The following is a 7350-nucleotide window of genomic DNA, read 5'->3' on the forward strand; positions in this document are numbered from 1 at the left end:
TAAAAAACAAAATATAACTGCAGCACTGATTTGCACAAAGTTCTCTGCATTTACTGTAAATAAGAACACCTTTCAGCATCTCCTTTTAAGTCTGGTATGTTCTAGTTATCCTCGAAATGACCATATGAAGCTGAATGTATGTATGAAAGGGAAAAACTTTCAGACAAAGCAGAGATCTATAATTGCTTTTATATTCTTAATGTGCCTACATGTCACTTTATACAGCCAACCATAAACAGTTAAATCAGAGTGATCATCCCAACTTCAATTTAGTGTTCTGAGAATTATCACTACATGACTATAGTCAGGAGGTATATAATATTTATACTGTTTCACTTATTTTTTATAAACATTTCTAATTTTGGAGGAAAAGGAAAATGAAAGTATTGAGTACGGACAACTACTCAGAAGTTTTGTTGTAGTAGTTTGGAAATGGGCAATAGTTGGAGAAAGGATGAGGCCAAAGTTAGAGGCTCTGAAAGACTGGGAGATATTAAAACATGTTTGCCAAAGAAAATTTAAATAAATGAAATTCTTCTTGAAAGAACTAAAATATTTCTACCTGATATTCTTTTGGTATTAGTTTCTAAGATGCAGTCTTAGACCATAACAAAATCATTTGCTTTCAAAATTAATAATATTTAAATATTCAATTATAGGAATTTTCATGTTTTGGCTACAATGCACTGGAAACTATGTCATGAAACATACTGTTATTAAGTCTAGATTTTCCAATGAAACATTTTAAGATAATAGAATTAATTTAATATAGTTCATTCATGATGAAGAGTTTAGGCTCAACAAATTCAAGAGCTTGCCATAATTAAAAATTTTTAAATATGAAATATGCTTTCAGATTTTCCTGTTTGTTTTGTAATATAAGAAGTTTAAAATATGATTATGTATAACATACAGAATAGAATGAAAATATAAATAAAAAGATCAAAAGGCTTAGCATTCTATGACATTAATTTACTGTTTTTAATGAAACAATTATGGTACTATTTGTGTATCTAATACATGTTACTTTTCAAATTAGCGTATTTCACAATGGTAAGAACAAAGCATATAATTATTTTATTAGAAAAACTGGTTTTTAGATAGTTTGATTAAGTATATTACTATAAAATATTATTGCAAAATTGATATGAAACTGTGCTAACTGCTTTAGGACAATAGCAATGTTAAAGCTGGATAAAATAAAATACTTCCATAAATTTTAACAAGTGAATCAGCAACTTTATATTATCATTAAAATAATTTGAAAATGCTAAATTCTTCTCAGCCTGTAATGAAGAAATTGCCTAAGAGACATTTTGGAGATTTGCTCATTTTCAGTCCATTTAAGTTTATAGCAGTGATAATGACACCATAGTGTTTTTATAAAATAATGTGAATTTCTCACATATGAAAGTTTATGCACACAGAATGTTATTTTCTTCTAGATCCTCGGTGAAATGGCCAATGAAATTTTTAAAATAAGAGAAAGAAAAAAGAACAAGTGAGAACATATGCCTTTAACATTACTGGCATCACAGAACACTCCTACTACATTCTAAAAATAACAAGAATATTTGCTGGGACACAATCAACCAGATTAGTTCCCTTGCTACAGGTTTGAACAGTACCTGGGGCCTTTTCCCATAGCTTCCATCCCATTTGTCTATATTCTCTGACAGACTCTAAGCAGGCCTCATGAGGGTTATATCCGGCCATAGATGCCATGTACTCAGCAATGATTACTGGCCCTTACACTTAAAAAATGCTCAGTAAATGTTTGCTAAATGAAAAGCTAAGATGAAAAGCTAAAAAAAGATATACCAGTATGCTAACAGTGGTAATCTCTGAAAGGTAGGTTATGAGTTTTGTTTTCTTTATCAATTTTTCTGCATTTTCTGAATTATGTTAGTGAATAGACATTGCTTGTAATAATAATTAGAGCAAGATAATACATTTTAAAAATGCAGCTATTAAAATAATCTGCCACTAAATTCCTTACAAAACACCTTAGATAAGCAGCAATATGAAAAAAGGTAATGATAAAAATAATGATGCAGGGGCACCTGGGTGGCTCAGTCTTTTAAGCATCTGCCTTTGCCTCAGATCATGATCCCAGGAGACTGGGATCAAGCCCCGAATCGGGCTCCCTGCTCAGTGGGAAGCCTGCTTCTCCATCTCCCTCTTCTGTTCCCCCTGCTTGTGTTCCTGCTCTCCCTATGTTTCTCTCTGTCAAATAAATAAATAAAATCTTAAAAAAATATTACGGACATTGAGGAGGGTATGTACTATGGTGTGTGCCGTGAAGTACGTAAACCTGGCGATTCACAGACTGTACCCCTGGGGCTAATAATACATTATACATTAATAAAGAAATAAATTTTAAAAAATCTTAAAAAATAAAATAACAATGCATTATTTATATTAAAAGTATGCTAAATGAAGCTTAGGAATTTTATTTACATTACATTACTATAGCATACCATCTTTTTGAGGAAAAAATTTTGTAATAAAGGACCTATTTTAGTATACAGACCATTCAATAAAATTTTATTTTTCATTGTTGGAAAAAGCAATGTCAAAGTCAAAAAATGTAGATCTAGGGGTGTCTGGGAGGCTCAATGGGTTAAGCCTCTGCTTTTGGCTCAGGTCATGATCCTCCTGGGCCCTCTGCTCAACGGGAAGCCTCCCCCCCTCCCCCCCACCTGCCTCTCTCTGCCTACTTGTGATATCAGGCAAATAGATAATAAAAATCTTTTAAAAATAAATAAATAAATAAATAAATAGAAAAGAAATGTAAATCTGGATTCCCAAAGCCTGTCATGTATTTCTGGCATACCTAAAAAACCTTTTATACTAATTTTTGTAAGTAATACAGATCAAGCAGTATATAGATTATTCCCATCCCAAGCAAATACTTAACTGTAAAAACACTGAAGCAGTAAATTACACAGCTACACTTTGTGTGAGCAGAATATACTAGATTTTTCAAACTGGTAACTTTTATGACATTAGTCAACTAACCATTAGGTCCTTAATGACATTTTATCACTGTATTTTTATAGAGGATAATGTTTTTGTGAACTTAAAGCATTACATTATTAAGAACTATTTTACATTCCTTTTTTTTTTTTTTTTTTTTTGCATTTTACTGGAGTTTTTTGGTGATTTGGTATAGTAAACATGTGACTACAACAAAAATCTTACTACTTTCCCCCCAATCAAGAAAAAAAGGATCTTCTATAAGGTAGGTTTGTGATAATGATAGGTTAAGCTTGTCATACTATTTTTAATAAAATAGTGCATCCTTACTTTAATATATGGAAGATACATTTTCAAGAAGGAAAATGCTGATGTTATCTTGGTTATAAGCTTGCTGCTAAAATGATTTAGATAGTTTTCTCTTCCATACAGTATCAGTGTAAGGTCTGTCTTTTCAAGCAATGAATTATAGTGGATACTTCAAACCTGTTTTATGTGTATCTCTTAGTTCAGAAAAATGAGAAAACATAAATATTCTATATAAACAGAACACAAGATGTAGATAAAAAATGATCCATTATACACCAGTGAGTAATTCCAATGTGTATCACTGTAAGAATGGAAAAGGGCATCAAATATTTCTACCAGCTTTAAATTTCAGGATACCTAAGGTTACTGAGAAAATTTAAATCTGCAATTACATGTGTTTGGGATATACATTTATGGCTCATGAATTTACATCGATAATAAATTTAACATTGCCTATAGCACATTTTGTCAAATACAGTAAAACTACTAGTTTTGTTTCAAAAGCATCTGTAAACAAACAAAAAAAGTCTAAAAACTCATAACATGTAAAAATAAAAATAACCAGTGAAGTTTTTAAAGTAAATTCTTCCTTTTACTTTGCCATTTCTGATACCCAGATATTTAAAAGGTAGCCACTGAGGTTTTTGTAAGCAAAAAATTCTCATAGTCTGATAATTTGAGGAGAACATGCTAGTATTTTTTTTTTCTTTCATGAAGCAGTATTTTTAAATTTTGGGAGAACTATATGCTAAGGAGAAGGAAGTACCAATTAGGAACAGCAATATCACTAATAAGGTGTTAAGTATAAAAACATACATGCTAGAAACAATTTCAAATTAGGTTAAAGATATAACACAAAAATACCTATAATCAGAGATTCACATAATACACTGATGCAAGGGGCCCCTGGGTGGCTCAGTGGGTTAAAGCCTCTGCCTTCGGCTCAGGTCCTGATCCCAGGACCCTGGGATGGAACCCCGAGTTGGGCTCTCTGCTCAGCAGGGAGCCTGCTTCCCTTCCTCTCTCTCTCTGCCTACTTGTGATCTCTGCCTGTCAGATAAATGGATGGAATCTTTAAAAAAACAAAAACAAAAAACACTGATGCAAAATGAAGCTAATAATTTCAAAGAATAAAATATGTACACAGATTGAACTTCTCTATTGGAACCATGTATCAAATTATGCTCTTGATGAAACTCTATTATATAGGACAATGCAAGAAAAAATTTTAAATAACTTATTTTATATCAAAATGATAAGAAAATATTTTAATTCGATCTATAAATGCCAAACAACAAGCCTAATTAGATAGTCACAGAACTTTGACAATATTTGGGAAATGTATAGGCACTGTAAGAGATTTAACCACAAATATCCATAAAGGACCATTGAACAGCAGTACTATATAGGGCAACGACTGATGGACCTGGAGACAGAAAGTCAAAGTCCTTACTGGGCCCTGCTAATCATTATATGTCTTGGACAATTCACAAATCTTTTGGAACCCTAGATTTCTTAAATACAGAGATAAACTTGAGGAAAATGAGGTATAAGAGCATTTGACCAGGTGACTGTAAAGTCAATTCTAGATTTAAATTCAATGATTCTGACAGGAGAGAAGCAAGATAGCAGAGGAGTAGCAGACTGAAATGACATCAGGTCCCAGGAGTTCAGCTAGATAGTTGTCAAACCATTCCAAACACCTACAAACTCAACAGGAGATTGAAGAGAAGAGCACCAATTCTAGGAACAGAAAATTGACCACTTTCTGCAAGATAGGACATGCTGAGAAGTGAATTCAAAGCAACGGGGAGAGAGACCACGGCAGGAGGGGCCCACTCCCGGCAAGCGGCAGAGCAGTGGAGCACAAAATCAGAAATTTTGGAAGTCTGCTCCACTGAGGCATATTGCTCCAGAGGCTAAGTTGGGGTGGAGCCCTCAAAGGAACACTGCAGTCTCAAGGCCTGTGAGTCACTGAAAGACACGGGGTGTTTGAGTATGACAGAGCTCCCAGGTATCGGAGCAGGAGTAGGGAAGCAAACTACAGAGACAGAGCCAAAGAGTGAGCTCTCAGCTCACGGTTACCTTAAACCATGATCCAAGGCACCGTCAGGCCACTGCTCCTTGAGCAGGGACCACACAAGTGGGAGATCGGAGAGACCCCCACCTTCATCCTCCAGAGAAGCAGAGCAGGAGTGCACAGCAGGATTCTACTGGGTTTGGAGACTCCAAATGGGGCCAAGCACCAGAGACAGAAGTGCTTGGTCACAGGACGGGTGAGCTTGGAGCACAGCCAGAGACCAGGGAGACCAGAGGGATTGACTGCTTTTCTCTGAGTACGCACTGAGGAGTAGGGACCCAATTTCTCAGCTCCTCTGGGCCAGAGATTGGGAGACCGCTATTTTCATTCCCATCCTCCAGGGCTCTAGGAAGAGCATTGAGGGAACAAAAGCTTGCAAGAGCGAACCCGAGCAGATTACTTAGCCTAGCCCCTGGCAAGGGCAGTACAATTCAGACTTGGGCAAAGACATCTGATACTCAATGCAATGGGCCCCTCCTCCAGAAAATCAACAATAACATCCAGTCAGGAAAAGCTCAACTACCAAGGAGGACAGCGGAATTCCAAAGCTTGGGGTAAGTAATGCATAGAATGCATGGCTTTTTGCCCATGATCCTATAGTCTTGCAAAGTTAAATTTTTAAACCTTTTTCTTATTCTATTTTTTTTAACTTTTCCTCTTTCCCCTTTTAATGTTTTTTAACTAGTTTCTCTTAACAATACCTATCTAAAAAAAAAATCTTTTAAACCTTCATTGTTACAGTCTTATTTTATCCCTCCATTGTATTTAAACCTATTTTTTGTATACATATACATTATTTTTTTTCTTTAAAATTTTGGGATACAAAAAAATTTGGGGGGGAATACAATTTTTTCTAATAGATCAAAATATACCCTAAATCTAGCACATAGCTTTGTTCTAGTCTCCAGCCTGAGCACATTCTTTTTTTTTTTTCTTATTCCAACCAACTTAATTCCTTTAGAATTTTTTTTAACCTTCATCTTTACAGTCATATTCCATCCCTTCATTGTGTTTACCCTTATTTTTATATGTATATGTTTTTCTTTCTTTAAAATTTTGGTAGGTAGGGACGCCTGGGTGGCTTAGTGGGTTAAAGCCTCTGCGTTCAGCTCAGGTCATGATCCCAGGGTCCTGGGATCGAGCCCCGCATCGGGCTCTCTGCTCAGCAGGGAGCCTGCTTCCTCCTCTGTCTCTGCATTCCTCTCTGCCTACTTATGAGCTCTGTCTGTTAAATAAATAAATAAATAAAAATCTTAAAAAAAAAAATTTGGTAGGTAGTTACTTCTAATAAACCAAAATACATCCAAAATCAAGTGGTGGGTGGCTCTGTTCTTTTCACCAGTCATACACACACACACACACACACACACACACATACATATACACAAACACACATATGTATGTTTATATATACATATATATGCATACGGTTTTTGTTTTTGTTTTTGTTTTTTTTAGTTCGTTTTTCCCTGTTTCTTCTCCCACCGGTTTTGGGTCTCTTCTGATTCGGTTAGCAGACATTTTTCTGGGGTCTTTGCCACCCTTTTAGTATTTTATTCTCTCATTCATATATTCTTATCTGGATAAAATGACAAGGCGGAAAAACTCACCACAAAAAAAAGAACAAGAGGCAGTACTGATGGCTAGAGACCTAATCAATACAGACACTGGTAATATGTCAGAACTACAGTTCAGAAAGACGATTCTCAAGGTGTTACCTGGGCTCGAAAAAGGAATGGAAGATATTAGAGAAATTCTTTCTGGAGAAATAAAATCTCTTTCTGGAGAAAAAAAAAAAGAACTAAAATCTAACCAAGTTGAAATTAAAAAACCTATTAATGAGGTGCAATCAAGAATGGAGGCTCTTACTGCTAGGATAAATGAGGCAGAAGAGAGAATTAGTGATATAAAAGACCAAATGATGGAGAATAAAGAAGCTGAGCAAAAGAGAGACGAACAACTACTGGACCATGAGGGGTGAA

At 35.1% G+C, this 7350-nt stretch overlaps 1 long non-coding RNA gene across 1 annotated transcript; it reads right to left on the bottom strand.

Moving 5' to 3' along the window:
* Nucleotides 1–2156: 2156 nt before the first annotated feature.
* On the bottom strand, nucleotides 2157–6183 carry LOC116568532. The gene is made up of 3 exons (XR_004276660.1): nucleotides 5331–6183; nucleotides 4992–4998; nucleotides 2157–2166 (listed from the first exon to the last, which is right to left on the bottom strand). It is a non-coding gene; the product is annotated as an uncharacterized LOC116568532 (long non-coding RNA).
* Nucleotides 6184–7350: the final 1167 nt, after the last annotated feature.

This window comes from Mustela erminea, chromosome 11 (assembly GCF_009829155.1).
Source record: "Mustela erminea isolate mMusErm1 chromosome 11, mMusErm1.Pri, whole genome shotgun sequence".
NCBI classification, from domain to species: Eukaryota; Metazoa; Chordata; class Mammalia; order Carnivora; family Mustelidae; genus Mustela; species Mustela erminea.